The sequence below is a fragment of the Camelus dromedarius genome, chromosome 7, assembly GCF_036321535.1.
Source record: "Camelus dromedarius isolate mCamDro1 chromosome 7, mCamDro1.pat, whole genome shotgun sequence".
NCBI lineage: Eukaryota > Metazoa > Chordata > Mammalia > Artiodactyla > Camelidae > Camelus > Camelus dromedarius.
This window is the reverse complement of record NC_087442.1, coordinates 74,253,869-74,271,588: the sequence shown is the minus strand read 5'-3', so window position 1 is coordinate 74,271,588 and position 17,720 is coordinate 74,253,869. Positions and strand designations below refer to the sequence as shown.

The window sequence follows — 17,720 nt, the reverse complement described above, 5'->3', positions numbered from 1 at the left end:
GAAAGGGTGACAGCACCCTTCTCAGCACCCATTAGCATCTACACTCTTGCCTCCTCTGAATCTCGTCTTCTTGTCTGGAAGACTGATTGATCATAGGGTTTTTACAATAAGGCTATGAAATTGGGATGAATGCAGCATGAAGAAATACCCCAACCTTAGTTAAAGGTGAGGACCAAATAAAGAACAGCCTATCTATGGGATGACCCTGGCCCAGGAACTTGATCCTCCCCAGGGAGAAGAGAAGAGAAAGGAAGAATTGAATTTGACTTAGTGCTTAATCACAAGAGAAAAAGTTCCAATGTGGAAATGATTATCATGAATTGTCAAGTTTATGTTTTCCCATTCCCGGCTGGAAACCATGGCTTGTCTGTTATAAAGAATTCAGTTTTTCATAGGTACGTTCATGCACTCCTAGCTTTTATGACAATAAATCTTCAAAGACCGCTACAGTTACAAATTGTGACGGCTGCTGTGAAGAAAAAGTAAAGGATGCTGTGAAACTATATAACAAAAGGCACAATCTAGATTAGAGAGCAGGACAGGACTGGGGCACTAGACAAGCTTTCTCAGCCTGACAGCAGCTGCTCATACTGACAAGCACACCTAACTCTGTCACAGATCCCTCACAGCCAGCTGGGATCCACCGCCCGGACCTCCAGCTGTTATCATCTGTGCCCAGAATAATACCATCGAACTGGTGAAACCTGATAATAATATGCACATTTTCTTGAATGTTTAAAGCTGCTTCATAACTACACTATGGGCATGTAAGCAGCAAAACCCAGACTATGGGAAAAACTTCAGGTCAAAAATAATCTGTTTTCTTCAACAAGTAAATTGCAAGGAGTAAAGAGAGAGAGAAGTAATATGTAGATCAAGGAGGAATAATCACAGTGTAAGGGATTAGATTCTAAGTCAAAAAAAGACTAAAATGTTGATGTTTCTAAAACAATGGGAAAATGGAATATCAACTGCTGGTTTGATTATATTAAGAAATTTTAGGCATGATAATGGGTCATGTGGTAATTATTTTAAAACTATTTTTGTCTTCTAAAGAAATATGCTTCAAAATAATACAAGATGGGGAGTGGATGAGAGGAGGAATGGAATAGGGTTGGCCTTAGGTTAATGGAGAGTGGGGCTAAGTGATGTGAACATAAGAATCATACTATTCTGTCCACTTTTGTGTATATTTAAAATTCTCCATAATTAAAAGTAAAAACAAACAAAAAAAAGTCAAAAATTACCTAAAACCTGCTTGCAACTCTACCCTCCATATATGACTGTGTGACTAGGCAAGTACTACTAGGCATACGGTATCAGTGGAAAGTCGCTGTCTCTTTTCTTTATGTCTCAGTATTGATATAAATACATATTATATTCATTTAGCCTGACGTGCACTTACTGTCTGTTGCCACCCAAATGTCCTAGCACAGAGATGGGTTCCTGGGTTCCACCTTTTTAGGTTCCACTGACGTTTGTGTGTCTTCCAGCCTGCAGCTCACGTTCCTCACTTTTAACTCCAAATAGTGATACTGTTGTCGGTAGTGTTGTGAGCACTGATGGAGGGACACTGAAAACGGTTGAGCATCATGCAGTGTAATGGAAAGAGGCTGGAGACGTGGGCTGGTTTTGACTTAAGATCTTGGCGCTAGTTCTACCTGGATGAACCATTTAACCTGGTTAGTTCTCAGTTTCTTCACCTGCAAATGAAGTGCTCAGACTGCCCTCCAAGGTCCTCCAAGCTCTAGCACTCTGTGATTCCATTAAGGTTTATTTTAGAATATATTAAAAGCTCATTAATATAAAATTTGTGAAAGCATGCTGCTTTTTTCTTCTCATAAAGGAGAAAATGCTACAGATAGTCTAAACAGCATACGTTGAATATCATCTTCTTTTAATTGTTTTTTGGGGGGGTAGGGGAAAGAAAATGATTGTTAGTTGGTTTTCTATAAATAAAGGAAACAGAGTGCATGAATGATATTTAGCAGTAAGTGACAGTAAAAGCTAAGTTCATATCCCATGTAAGCTAAACAAGGTTATGAGAAGGGGTCAGAGACTATGAAGTTATATGAAAATGTAGTAATTAAATTGTTCCTATTAATCTCCATAAAAACTAAAAAAAGTTCAAAGAAACATTAGTTAAAACTGCAAAATAATATATTAAAACTGAAAGAAATCTGGATGATAGCAACATGACAATATTAGTAACAAGAGTAGCAAATGTTTATTTCACTCTCACTGTAATATTTGAGCACTGTTCTAAGCAGTTTGCATGTATTAAATTTGTTTTATTTTCATAACAATCCTAGAGGTGGTTATTATTATTTTCCTCATCTCTAAGATGAGGACCTTTGCCCAAGGTCACAGAGCCAGCTCACCTCTAAGGTGTTTTGAGAGGATCAGATTGTATTTGTGAAACAGTGTGAAAATACTTTGTGCCAAACAGATGTTAATTATCATTTTTATGACTGGGAGGGAGTTTAAATGTCTAGAATATATTTAATAATATAAGATGAAAAGGAATAATAAAATATTTCAAAATTCTGGGAGATCTTATCGTAAAAAGACACAGGATGTGCAAAATTAAATAATGGATCTAGGTAATGATCATCAGTGGCAGACAAAACCACAGGTGAAAAGCCGAGGTAGAACTTTATAATGGATGGATCAGGGTGACAACTCTTAAACCCACTGATAAATGTTATAAGCAAAAAAGAGAGATAACCAGGCATTATGTGTCTTCTGATGGATATACATAACCCCATCTATGATGAAAAATCAAACCTGAATCTGATCAAGATTCTAGACCTAACTTCAGTTTACAGGAAATGCTGGGGAACAGAGGTACATTAAACTATAAAAGGAACCATAGGGGTGGATTCAGCCAAATCCAGAATGTGAAAATCACTATAGGACAAATGACTTGGTTTCTTCAATAAATAAATTCCAAGAAAAAAGGCTGGGAAGGGAGAGAAGAACTATAATTTTTAAAAATATTTCAGAGGTATGTCTAAAATATCGTGTTTGGATCTTGATTTGAACAAACCAATTTTTTATAATGGAGGAAATTTGATTACTAACAGGATTATTTAGTGATTAAAAAGGAATTACTGTTATTATTGAAACGAGATATAGTATTATGGGGTTTTTTTAGGCCTTATCTACTAGCAATACAAGTGGAAGTATTTACACATGAAACAATATATTTATATTCAGTTTCAAAAATTTAGTGTGGGATGGGAGTGAGGCACACAGATGACACAGGGCTAGTCATGAGTCGATCATTACTGAAGCCAGGTGACAAGATTTAGTTATAATATTCACTTTATTTTGTGTTATGTGTCAATTTTTCCATAAAAGAAAAGATTTAGGAAAAGAAAGGGAAAGAAGAGGCACCAGTTGAAAATTGTTTTTGAAGCTGAAAAGAATCTTATTATTTTCAAAGGGAAGATAATCCAGCTAAATTTCACTTTCTGCATGTTAAGTGAAGAATACATTGCAAACGTGCTCTTAAAAAATAGAAACAAAAACATGAAAAAACAAAGACAGAACCCCCAGGGATTTGTTATTTTCTGTTTCTCTTTCTGGTTTAATTTAGAAATTAAAAACTAACAAAAAAGAAGACTATATAAATTATTCTGTTATTTAACAAGCATACACTGAGCATACACTTAGTGCCAGACTCTCATTTTGTTGTATACATTTGGGGAATTTTAATTACAATATAAAATCCAGCTGGGGATACAAGGACCCCAAACAATTAAAATCAGAACAGCTAGCTAGTTATCTACCCCCCAGCCCCCACCCCAGATATGTGTGCTTCCCTATAATGAGTAGAGTAAGAGCAGAATAGTTCTAGGGATGCAGATGCCCAGTGAGCAGGTACTCTTCCCGGGGAAGGTGATTAGTTTTCACCAGCAAAAGTATTGACATGTCCCTACTTGACTGAGGTGCCTTCCAATGCCTGAGCAAACCTGGGAGCAAAAGGTGGCAGAGCCTCCATGGCCCTTGACCCCTACATGGCTGCAACGAGCACAGCACCCCACTCCACCCCACCATCGGCAGTACACAAACACTTACACTGCCATCACTCAGCAACAAGTATGAATCTCTGATGCTAAGCCACTGAGATTTGGGGGTTTATCTGTTACAGAGCTAGTACACGTATCAATTGCTAAGTGGGAGGTGGCAGTGTATATTCAGGGGTGAGAAGTCACTGCAGCTGAGAAAAATTAGGAAAATGTTTCATGGAGAAGGTGGAGCTTGAGCTGGATTTTGAACTATGAGCTGGATGTAAGTGGCTAATTGGAGGGAAGAGCGGGCGGTTTTACCAGAATAAGGAACCAGTAAGTACACATGCAGCCAGGGCATAGTGAGAGCAACCTGATGGGCAGGTGCAGGTTGGGGAGAGTGGGAAACAAGGATGCAGAGGCAGGACGGGATCAGAGTATGGAGATCCTTGAGAATTTAGGACCCCATTCAATGGCGAGTACTGAAGTTTCTGGAGATTAAGGATGCTCGATGAAAGGTCTATATTAGGAAAATCAGTGAGACAAAAGAGTACAAGATGGACCTGAGGGGAAAACTTCAGTCTGAGTGACAATCCAGTTTAGATATAATTAGAGACCATCTTGGAAAACACAATAGAAAGGAAGGAGTAAATGTAAGTGTCATCTTGAAGCACAAAGCCACAGGGTTTGACAATAGAGGAAAAACTATTCAATCAGAAGATTATTTAATCAGATCTATGTCTAGTCCTAACTCCCAAAATTATGAGTTCTACTGTTTGGGGCATATTTCTTTAAATATCTGTGAGGTTTTTTTTCTTCCTCTGTAAAATGAGGGGATAGAACTAGATGACCCCAAAGTTCTTTCTATCTGTAAAACCCTACTATTATGAAATCACGAAGAAAAAATAAAACACATAAGTGATTTTATATATATATATTCAGTAGGAGACTGAGAAGGGGAATTATTCCATTGTATGACTGAAACAGTTCATTTGAATTGGCCTCCTATGGGGTGATGTTTGGATTTGTTTTTAATCTTCTGTATACAAACAATGTAGTAATGCATGATGCAAAAGTACTTAATACTCCTAGATTTTCACTTGGATCTCGGTTTTAAGAACAAATCCTAAGAACACGAATTTGCCACAAAAGTTACACTAGTTACAGTAGTGTTTCCTCTTTTAAGAGATGAAGCCAACTCTAAAGTTTATTTCCTGATTTTAAAGATTAAAAAAAATTGTAGAAGTACTTTGGGGAAAAAATGGTTTCACAAACTTGCAATATCATCATCAACTTTGTTAGTACCATGAAATCACAGATAGCACTATACACTCCTCCCCCTAGATAACTATGAATAAAGTAACATTAAAACACTGTTTGGTTTTCCTTTTTCTTTTTTTTTTTTCACAAATACTCTTAGATTTGTTTCACTTTGTACTACTTTATATATAGAGAAGAACCTAGATGAAACTATTTTTAAAAAGTAAACTAAGAAAACAGTAATTTCCATCCTGAAAATAACCACTGGTACAACACAAGGTCAAACAGAAAAAACAGTCCCTGACATTCAACAGTTTTCTGAGACTCCACCACTGTCCTCCTACAACATTAAAGAAAGATACCACCTAGTAGGTATTTATTTTACAACCTTATAAGGGTCTTTGGACAAGAATATGTAGACAATACTTAACACTGATTCAATTATGTCACAGAATGGAGGCCAAGGTGGATGAAATCAAAGAAAAAACTGGTTCACAGACATATATCTGACAAAAGACTGGTATCCAGGATATATAAAGAACTACAACCCAATAACGAAAACAAAAACCACCTAATAAAAAAAAGTGGACAAAGATTTTAAACAGAAATTTCACAAATAAAGGCCTATGAATGGCCAAGAAGCATATGAAAAGTACTGAACATCATTTGTTAATAGGAAATGCCAATGAGTACCAATATGAGATATCATTATGGACTCGCCAATACAGCTAAAATTCAAAAGACTGACAACACTAAATGTTGGCAAGAATGTGGAGCAACTAAAACTCATAAGTTGCTGAAAGAAGTATAAAATGGCACAGTTATTTTAGAAACAAACCTAGTTGTTTCTTGCAGTGTTAGGTATACACCTAGCCTATGACCCAGTAGTTACACTCTTAAATACTTACCCAGAGAAAGGAAAACACATGTTCAAAAACTTGTACAAAAATGCCCATAGCAACTTTAGTCTTCATGGCCAAAAAATGGAAACCACTCAGCTGTTCATGAATAGGAGAATGGATAAACCAACTGTGGTGTACTCATAGCACAGAATACCACTCAGCAGGAAAAAGGAACTAACTATTGATACATGGATGAATCTCATCATTATGCTGAATGAAAGAAGTTTTGCCTGTAAAGGCCTATGCTTTGATTCCATCTGCATGAAGTTCTAGAACATGTAGAACTAACCTGTGGTGGAAAAAAAAATTAGAACACTGGCTGCCTGAGTGCAGGGAGTGTGGGTGAGGATTTGGCTGGAAAGAGGTATGAGGAAACCTTCTGGAGTGATGGTAACATTCTGTGTCTTGATAGGGGGTTCGGTTACGTAGGTGTATACATTTGTCAAAATTCAGCAAATGGTAAGCTTAAGATTTGTATAGGTCATTAGATGTACATGTTATTTGAAAGAAAATGAAAATAAAACTGTAAACTAATATAGAACTCTAGTTAATTATACACATGCTGAAGCTTTAGAGATGAAGTATACTGATATCTGCAACTTACTGCATCAAAAAATTAAGATGAATTGATAGGTGGATAAAGAAATGGATAATGCATGGCTGGGTAATAAATTACATATAATAAAATGTTCATAGTAGAATGAGTAGGCATATGGATATTCATGATACAATTATTTCAACCTTTATGTATGTTTCAACTTTATCAAAATAAAATGTTGGGTGGTGAAAGAAAACAAATGAGACTTCAGTTGTATCTCTTATCATGATGCTTGAGCAGAAGATAGTAACAATTGATAAAAATAAATGTTAGAGCAACAGGAAAAGAGGGATTTGGCCATAAAATGAGGTTAGCTAATATTTAAGCTCACAGTTCCCTAAGGTGCACCCGGCTTTTTATGAAACTTATTAGATTTAATAAAAGTGTTAAAACTGTGGACACTGATGTCAGTGTCCATCATTTAAGGGATTTTCAGAAAGAAAATCAGTGTGGGGTAGGGGAGACTACAAAGAACAGAGGAAATCAAGCTAAATTAAAGAGAACAGGGAAAAGCAAATTAATAGAACAAAATGTATATTTTCATTTTGCCAATTTTATAAAGAAACAAAATGGCCAATTTTAAACTCTACAGAACCATGGTAGCGTACACACATTTTCAAATTCTGAATTTAGTGCTTCAGTGAGATTTTACGTACCATTTAAATACTTGTAGTCAAAATGGCTGCAGCAGAAAAACAGACACACTAATCTCGGTTTTAGTATCTGTTAAAACAGTAATCAGAGTAAATGTAACTGGAGGCTCCATTTCAAAAACAAAGGGAAGGGCAGAAAAAATCAGTTGATAGAACTAGGTTGGTGGGGGAAAGATGTGTTATATCACAATAAAGAGATGATGCTTCAGGAACAGAAGATAAAGATATCATCACTAATAGGATACAAGCTTGTCCATAGTGAAGTTTTTCACTCGTGCCTTTCTCAAAATAGATTTTCTCTGAGCTTTAAACCCTGAACTGTGCTGTGTCCCTGAGAGTATCACAGAATGGCCTATTTTCACCAGACCTAAATACTAATCCTTTACCTCACCTGTTAGAGGATAGTTTAAATTAGCTTTATTGATTGCAGAACTAGAAATGCATTAAAATGTCTTTTCTAGTCCTTGACCTAGCAGGGCATGAGAAGTATATGAAATATGAAATAAATGCAGAGTCGTGCTGGTAAGGGGTTGTGTTTTAAACTGCAAGTGCAACATTGATTTAGTTTCTATTTTGCAGATTCTTTTAATTCTGCAAAGAAGATAATTACCTGTAATATTGAACCACAATTGTCTGCAGTCTGTAAGCATAAAAAAATCTTAAATCAATGGACTTAATCAATTTAGAACATTTCCATTCCTTTTTTGAGATGGAAATTCAATATCCTACCACTACAACTTTGACTACAGTCTTGACATATAGGTTTCAATATTTTTAAAGATAATACTAGAATTTCACCTAGTTAACCTCATTTGAAAGTAAGTGCTTTAAAAACCTGTTTATTTATGAGTTAAATAATTTGTTTTCCTGTTATTAAAATTTGGCAAGCTATGTTTATGAAATACGATTCTGCAAAAGAATCATTAATCCAGGAAAGACTTGGATGTGACATTCTGGGAAATGGTTTTACTTGCCATTTAAAGCATGAATATAACTTGCCTTCTACAGTTCCCTGGGCTGGCTTCAAAGGGTCTGCCAGTGGGTAGTAGAGAGGCCCTAAGGGCACGCGCACCAGGGCTTACTGTGAGGGCATTTCTGGGGGTGTGCCTTAGCGGTACAAAGAGCAAAGCAGACAGCCTCCTCCCTTCTCCTCTATCCTTAGAGTCGGCCTTAGAAAGGAATTACTGGGTCAGTTGGTGTGGGCCACAGAGGAGGTACAGGACAAGGAAGTAAAAAGCATTAGGAAGGGCTTCCATACACACACACACACACACACACACACAGATAATATAATCTCACTTAATTCTCCCAACCATTTTAATTTAGTAATTACTGTTATTACCTCTTTTGTACAGATAAGGAAATTGAGTATCAGAGAAATTAAGTAAATTGCCTAAGGCCACCAGGTAGTTAATAACCAAACTTGGAGTCAAACCCAGGACTACAAAATCCTGCATTTAACCGTTACACTACAGAAAGGACCTGAGGCTGAGTGCCCAGGGAAGCTTCCTAGAGAAACTAGAACTGGAGATAGACCATAAAGATTGCAAGGACTGGATAAATAGAAAAGGGAAGACCTTTCTAGGAAGGGAAGAGCAGAAGCAAAAGAACAGAAGTGGGAGTATCTGTTGGTGGAATAACGAAGGAATAGGCCTGACTGGGTTAATGTATTATTATTATTATTATTATTATTATTATTATTATTATTATTATTATTATTAATTACTATTATTAATAACACCACAGGAACAATTCTTTTAATAAGGGAGCTGTTATAATCCATCTCTGCAAATGGACAGAAGTTGTATCAGGAGGATAATCACATGCCCACATGTGATTATCCTATCACATGCCTATCACATGCCCACACCCCACAGGGCCTTTGTACATAAGGCTCCTTCCATCTGGAAAGCACTTCCTCTCCTCTTCACCCTGTTAACTCCTGCCCATCCATCAGGTCAGTTCAGTCTTGACCTCCTAAGAGAGCCTTAGCTGAGTTTCCCTGCCTTGGCCAAACCCCTCCCTAGTGTACCTCTCCTTTGTAGGGTTTATCATACTTATTCTACTTATAAGTGGGAATAAATGCAAAGAGAGTAAATAATTGAATTAACCAAACTCAGTTCTGCCTAGGGCTGTTGCTCATACATTTGCCACATTAATACACCACTTATAAAAGATCTGAAGCTATTTTACCTGGGAAAGAGAGTTTAGGGGAGAGGATCTGGCAGCTGTCTTCAAATGTCTAAAGAACTATCAGGCTAAAGACAGATCAGACATATTCTACATAGCTCCAAAGGGCAGAACAAAGACAAATGGGGTGAAAGTCCAGGGAGGCAGATTTCATTACAGCATAAGGAAGTAAAATGCGTAACAATGAGACCTGTCCAAATATGAAGTGGACTGACGGCTAAGGAGGTGAGTATTCAAACAAAGGCCGGAGGAGCACCTGTAGGCGTGCTGGAGCGGAAATTCCTGTTCTAGTCAGGGAAATTTTCAGCCACTCAGGCCTAATATGCTTCTATATGTCTGGGAGGGACTTGAAAGCAAAACTGAGTTTGATTTGAACTGACCTCAAAGAGCTGCAGTATTGGGCCCTTTAATTAATACATCTGCACTTGTGGGTGGCCACTTCGGTGCCACTGATGAGGCCTTTGAGAGCCAGCATTCCAAGGGCGGTTAGGGCTGTGCAGCTGCCACTGTGACTAAGCAGTGGAGCACTCCAGTGGACAAGGGGCCGATTCCAGAGTCACTCCCCGTCTTGGAGCAGTCCCCCCAGCCCCACCCCAGGCCACTTACACACAAACACATTTCTACACTGGGAGCTACAGCGGTGTGCTGACAGATCACCTTCCAAACTACTTTTGGAAGCTGTCCTTTCCCCCCAGCTTCTTAAAGCTCTCTATCCATTATGCTGAGAACAGTTTTACAGCAATGCAAACATTCAGATCATGCAAGAGATGTTGAGAGAGAAGAAAACTAAAAATCACCTTTTGAATACATTATTTCTATCTTAATTTCACAAAAACAAAGTCCTTAAAAATCATATGGAGGCAAAAAACTAGGAATCCTACTTTGGAAACCAAGGTCTTGAGCTTGCAGAAGATTTGTAACTGTTATTTTCAGTGGCCACAGGCCTTAACCGACAATGACAGTTCTTCTATAGAGACACATAATCTGAGTGTCAAATAACCAGTTTACAAATTTTGGAATTAGACCCATCTGTGAACAATCAAATTCAATATACTGTATTATTGTTAAAATTACAGGATGATTTATCATTTATATTTCAAACTGCAGGGTCCATTTTGCTGTATGATATTTGGTAATCCAATCATCAGAAATCTTATGAGCACCTCCTGTGTGCTGGTTAAAAGGAAGTAAACAAAATGGACGTGATCTCTGATGATACAAGGTTTATAAGCTAAGTTAGACAATCATAAGCACCAAACAAATACATAACCACAAATTGTGACAATCGATATGAAGGCAAAGTGGTCAGTAAGAGTGACTCCTAAAACTACCATAGGCTTTTCTAAAGAAGAGATATTTCTCTGAGAAATCAGAGTAAGTGAGAATTTACCTTGTGAAGGGTTAGGGGAAAGGACATTCCTGGCAAAGGGCATGACCCAAAGCTCTGGGCTAGGAAAGAATTTGGAAATGGAAAGAAAACCAATATAAGTAAGGAGGGGGTGGGAAACCTTGAAATGACTCTAGGGAAGGGCACAAGGGCAGAGATGTGGAGCCAAGGTGACTGAAGGGCACTGACTACATGCAGTGGGAAGTCCCCAAGGAGGGGAGTGTGCAACCTACACTTTTGAAATGATTATTCAAAAGATCAGACGTGGAGACTGGATTAGGTGGAAACAAGAATCATGTCTCTTTTTTCTATAAATTCCCCATTCACAAATGTACAACCATATTAGTGTAGCATATTTAGAGTTGTTCCTTTTAAATAATTGCAAAAGTTTAACATCCCACACATCTTTTGTTTACTAGGCAACTCTCTCCTAAGGAAATAGACAAATGCTCAGTCAATGGAAATAGAAATTATTTCTGTTCAGGAAGTATAAATTCTAACTCACATTGAGAAGGAAGACAAACGACTATTTCTATGCAGAGAAAGGAGTAAAAATAAATATCTTTTTATGTAATATTGCACTCAGAACGTTATCTCCATTTTATAATCTGGGGGAACTATGCACTTCGCTGAGGATGCTGGGACAGAAACACAACCAGAATCAGACATTCTCTACCTTGACTCTTTCTCTCTGTTTTTGTAGCCCGGAACTCTTTCTTTCCATGGAGCGTGTAGGAGCAGACAGTCAATCCTCTTTATTATTCTCATCAAATTGAAGTGCAGACTCCTGGCAAAAGGGATGTGTGTAACTGGTTAATACAATACTTTGAAAAATAATATGCTCTTCTCATACTGCTCTGAGAACTGGACCCTTGGCATGGTCAGTCCATGATATCCATCAGTGGAGGGGGCTGGAAATTAGTATATCTTAAAGAAGGAATGCAAAGGCAAAAGTAATAGTTTCTGGCATTTAAAATAGGGTCATGCATCATTCAAAAATCCACAAATGACAAATGCTGGAGAGGCTGTGGAGAAAGGGGAACCCTCCTACACTGCTGGTGAGAATGCAGTTTGGTGCAGCCACTATGGAAAACAGTATGGAGATTCCTCAAAAGACTAGGAATAGACTTACTGTATGACCCAGGAATCCTGCTCCTGGGCATATATCCAGAAGGAACCCTACTTCAAAATGACACCTGCACCCCAATGTTCATAGCAGCACTATTTACAACAGCCAAGACATGGAAACAGCCTAAATGTCCATCAATGGATGACTGGATAAAAAAGATGTGGTATGTTTATACAATGGAATACTATTCAGCCGTAAAAATCGACAACATAATGCCATTTGCAGCAACATGGATGCTCCTGGAGAATGTCATTCTAAGTGAAGTAAGCCAGAAAGAGAAAGAAAAATACCATATGAGATCGCTCATATGTGGAATCTAAAAAACAAAAACAAACAAACAAAAAAAACAAAGCATAAATACAAAACAGAAATAGACTCATAGACATAGAATACAACCTCGTGGTTGCCAAAGGGGTGGAGGGTGAGAAGGGATAGACGGGATATTAAAATTGTAGAATAGATAAGATTATACTGTATAGCACAGGGAAATATATACAAGATCTTATGGTAGCTCACAGAGAAAAAAAATGTGACAATGAATATATATATGTTCATGTATAACTGAAAAATTGTGCTCTACACTGGAATTTGACACAATATTGTAAAATGATTATAAATCAATAAAAATGTTAAATTAAAAAATAAAAAATTAAAAAAAAATAAAATAGGGTCATGCAACAATCTAGGCTGTTTTTCAGGTAACTTATTCTAACCAAACTCAAAGAGCCCATTCTCATGGGCTTTTGTTTGTTTGTTTTCTTGTTTTGTTATGGGATGTTGCTATGAAAGCTGATGCTTTATGGTAGTAGGATATTATGTCAGGGGTAGTAAACAAAAAGCTTACTCCTTTTAGTCCCAGGGAATTGTAGAAAGAAGAGGGAGAGAGAGATCAAGAGAAAAGGAGAGTCAGTCCGTTAAGCATGTATTCTGATTCCTCCTTTCAGTGAATTGCATTAAATCCATGGTTCTCAAACTTTAACGTGCCTCAAATCACCTACAGTGCTTGTTAAAACACAGTTGCTGGGCTCCTAGAATTTCTGATTCGGTAGGTCTGGGGTAGGACTCAAGAATTTGCATTTCTCACAGGTTCCCAGGTGAAGCTGAGGCTGCTGGTCCAGGGACCACTGTATTGAGTAAATGAAAGTAAAACCAAGGGCAGAGGAGTTTGTCCTGGGTTTTCATGTAATACCGTAGAAAGAGATCATCTCTATGACTGAGCCCTGCTGAAACCCGGTGACAGCCAAATCTCCCCAGCTCATCCCACATCAATGGGGACACATAAACCACATTACTCTTCTGTTTACACCAGAGCACCTTCTTAAGGAGAGAAACAGGATGGGTGGGGGTCTCTCAGAGATTGATTGTTTTTCCCTAGAAAGACAAAGCATTGCATAAGGGACTGTTTAAATTCCCAAATCTAACTATTCTTAAACCATCCTGGACACATGGTCAGGTTTCCTTCTCCTTCGTTTCCCTTCCGAATAACCATGCCGGGTTTCATGAAACCTCTGCGTCGCCTTTTCTTTTCCCACTGGGTGGAATGTGACCCCAGCTGGTATGGTGGTGAGCCACCTTCAGCAGTGTGAATGATAAAGGCAGCGTCTTTAAGAATGGCAAAGCCACAAGATGGAAGGAGCCTCTGTCCCAGACACTGTCAAGCCATCTTAAAGACCCTGGATTTTACTTGTTTAAGTCACTATATGTTGGGCTCATCTGATACAGCAGTCTGTGTAACCGGCATCCCAGTCAACACAGACAGGATGAGATGTATGAGTCGTGTGAGAATAATACACGAAGTCATCGCAGTGCAGTGCTTCATCTGTACAAACACATTTTTCCTACGCAATACACATTTACCCTGATTGTCAATGACCTGCCCACGCCTTCGGTTAGATCAGTCCTTCAGTGTTTCACTCTTATTCTCATTTCCAATTTTCCCTTTCTTTCTTGACTGTTCTTTGTCTACCATCATCACATTTATTCAGGTCTAGGGATCTATGTAATTTCTTTGCGTGTTTTATTAGTATTTCTTCTAGCTGCTTTAGAGTTGTTAGAAATGGCTCAGGCATTTTTTATACCTCAATAATTTTGACTATCTGAATAAATAAATAAATATTCAAAAGAGTATACTTGTTTTAAATTGTCATTATCAAACTTTCACTCCTTACTGAATTAACAGGTATAATTTATGGATTAACATGTATAATTTTGATTAAGGTGATAATGTGAAAATTACATTCAGTTGATTGGGGCAACATACCTAAAAATACACACATGTATTTATTATTTACTTATATATGCATATTTATTTTTATAGTATTTAGATATATCCCCCTGAATTTTAAACTGGCATATATGTATATAATAGACACATACATAGCTTTTATTGAATAAAAGATCCTATAAATTAATACATTTTCAAAAAAATACATTCTTAAACTCCTATTCATTTAGTAGTCACATATTTTAGTCAAGTTTGTCACTTTGTAAACTCAACATACATTCATATAATATTAAATACTTTTAAATTTGGGATTTTTTTCCAAAATAATATATTATTTGTTTAAAAACAAAAAAAGGCTACCTAGGCATCGGCACTCAGGCTGAATGAATATCAACTTTGAAATATTTTTGGTTGTTTATATAATATAATAATTTTCAGAATAAAAACTACCCAAAATAGCCAGTAAATACAGTTAATCCTTGAACAACACATATTTGAACTGCTCAGGTCCACTTAGACACAGATTTTTTTCAATTAATGTAGTACTCCAAATTTCTCTCTGAACTGTCACATCAACTGACTTGGTCTGGCCAAGATAAAACAATTTTAAAAGCAAATAAACATCACAGTTTATCTCCCTCCTGGACAACTAATACAATACTATTCTGTACCTCTATCCATTCAAAGCAGCAATAGTCAGGAAGTCCTCTTGCCAAAAATAGAGAGAGAGAGCGCGCGCACGAGAGAGAGTGCGCGAGAGAGCGCATGTGCATACTTAGTAAAATAAGTACTCAACGTCATTCATACAAAATTATAAAAACATGGCAAATTCTATTTAAAACATTTTAGAGTGCTTTTAAATATAGTTTCAGGAGAAGGGAATATGTGTATACATTCTGTTAAGCTCTAGTGCTTCAGAAAAGTACAAAATGACCATTTTATCACCCTAGCCAGCTACTGATCATAGAAATGGGGTAAGAAGCCATGACTAGGAGAATGAAACAATGAACCTTTGTGACCAGCTACAGGAACACAGCAAACCCAGATCATAGGCATTGCCTAGAAGCCAGTGCTAGGAAACAGAAACAGTAGTCAGACGTCAGAAGAGGCAGGGTAAATTATGGCCCACACACATCCAGAGTTTAAAGCAAGTCTTAAATCACATAAAAAACAGAGGCCAAGGTAAAGCACAGAATCCAGAATCAAGATAAGAATTCAGAATCATATACACGGAGCTCCACACTGTCCACTGATCCATTGGTCATGTGAGTGGATCCAGTTGCAGCAAGAATACCTTGCGTCAGATGCAGGTAGGTCAGTCCCAGCCATTCTCTCTACCATAGTGGCCTCCCAGAGACTGGGGACTAAACATGACATCCATTTTTCCCACTGTCCATCAGTTGGGCTTCAGGAGGAAAGCTAGACTAATTACACACCAAAGAAAGAACTTATTTTGCTCTTTGTGTCTGAGTTCTAGTGTGAGTTAAACTTCCACCCTGTTACATTAGCTATTGGCTGGATTTCAAGCAGAATTAAAAGGCAAAGCAAATGTGAAATTAGGCATGGGAATGTCCAGCTAATCAGAGAAGTACTAGGAGACAAAGTTAAATGAAAAGAACCCCTACCCCTTTTTTCTTTTTTACAACTTTATTAAAATATAATTCACATACTGTACAATTCACTCATTTAAAGTATATAATTTAATGGATTTTAGTATATTTACAGACTTGCACATCTATCGTCACAATCAATTTTAGAGCATTTTCATTACCCCAAAAAGAAACCCTACCCCTCTTAGCTATCACTCTGGGCAACCACTAATCTACTTTCTGTCTGTAGAGACTTGCTTATCTGGTAATGTCACATAAATAGAATCACAAATATGTGGTCCTTTATGACTGGTTCTTTCACTGAACATATTTTCAAGGTTCACCTATGTCATAGCATGTATCAGTTCTTCACTTCTATTAATTGCTGAATAAAATCCCACATTTAGTTTATTCATTCATCAGCTTATGGACATTTAGGGTTTTTCCTACTCTTTGGCTACTATGAGTAATACTGCAATGAACATTCATGTACAAGTACAAGCTCTTATGTAGACATATGTTTTCATTTCTCTTAGGTATACCTAGGAGTGGAATTGCTAAATCATATGGTACCTCTACATTTAACTATTTGAAGAACTGCCAGACTGTTTTTCAAAGTGACTGTACCATCTTCCATTCCCACCAACGGTGTATGAGGGTTCCAATTTCTCCATAATCTTGCCAACAGTTCTTATTATCTGTATTTTTTATTACAGCATTCCACCCTCTATTTAAAAATCTTAAAAAGATCTTCTGGATCTTTGGGTCTAGTCATCGAACCAGCTCCCTGATTAGAGAAGGCCACTTACAAAAGGCAAAATGCTGAGCACACACATGTCCAGTTATCCAGTGGGAGAGAAAAGGCCAGAGCCAGGGTACCCAGTCCCTTTTGACTATAAATACAAAGGAGGCCTGGCATTGACACTGATTCTATGTGAACCTGTTCAATGTATTGCTAGGGCAGGACATGTAGGTGAGAGAAGATGAGCAAAGGTTAAGACCTCACTTGAAAATTAACCGGGTGGGGGAAGATGGAGCCAAAGCTAACCTTGGACTACTATCTTCTCTTCTCCACTCCTACTTAATATTTTTCCTCCAAAGAGAGCATACTGAGAACCTTGGGGATCTCCTCTACCTCCAAAGTTCTATGATTTCATCCCTTTCTTCCTGTAAGTGCAATTTAAATTGATTGTGCTATGTATCTCTTTTATAAACAGAAGCCTTTATCTTAAGATTCAGTTTAAATAGTTTTAATGTTTTTTAAAAAGCTTTTTTACTTTTAATGTTTCCTGAAACTTGTTGTAATATTGTAACTTTAGCTATAACATTCATGTTTCCTAGAAGTCACTAAAAGTTCCTCCAAGTCCACCCAAGAAAAAAGGTGAATATTGGTAAAAGGGAAAAAATAAAATGTATTCCTTGGAAGTACTTGATTGCTTATTTAGCTAGTTAGAGAACTGTGTTGTTTCATCCTTGAGAATTGTACCATGCAATAGATTAATTTCATTGATTTGCAATATAACAGCCACATCTGATAATACAGGGAAAAAAACAAATTCGAAGGATGGAGGATTCAAAATAAGGAAGACCAATTCCCGACAAAATATCAACCGACCAAATTAGAAGATGTTACAGGGTGTTACACATGCTCTTCCTTATTTAGCATGGAAGGAAGTTGCAATTGTCATTTGGCTAATAAGGCATTTCCGGGGCCCTAAAGTTACTGATTCTTCAACTCAACAGATATTTGCTGTGCATCTGCTGTGAGCCTGAAA

General features: G+C 37.3%; 1 protein-coding gene across 1 annotated transcript in view; it reads right to left on the bottom strand.

The window, feature by feature from the left end:
- The window catches only part of GSAP (gamma-secretase activating protein), a 113,468-nt gene extending 101,686 nt beyond the window's left edge, over positions 1–11,782 (bottom strand). The window contains exon 1 of the mRNA XM_064487656.1: positions 11,680–11,782. The gene's annotated coding sequence lies outside the window, so the exon portion shown is untranslated. The remainder of the gene's footprint in view (positions 1–11,679) is intronic.
- Positions 11,783–17,720: the final 5,938 nt, after the last annotated feature.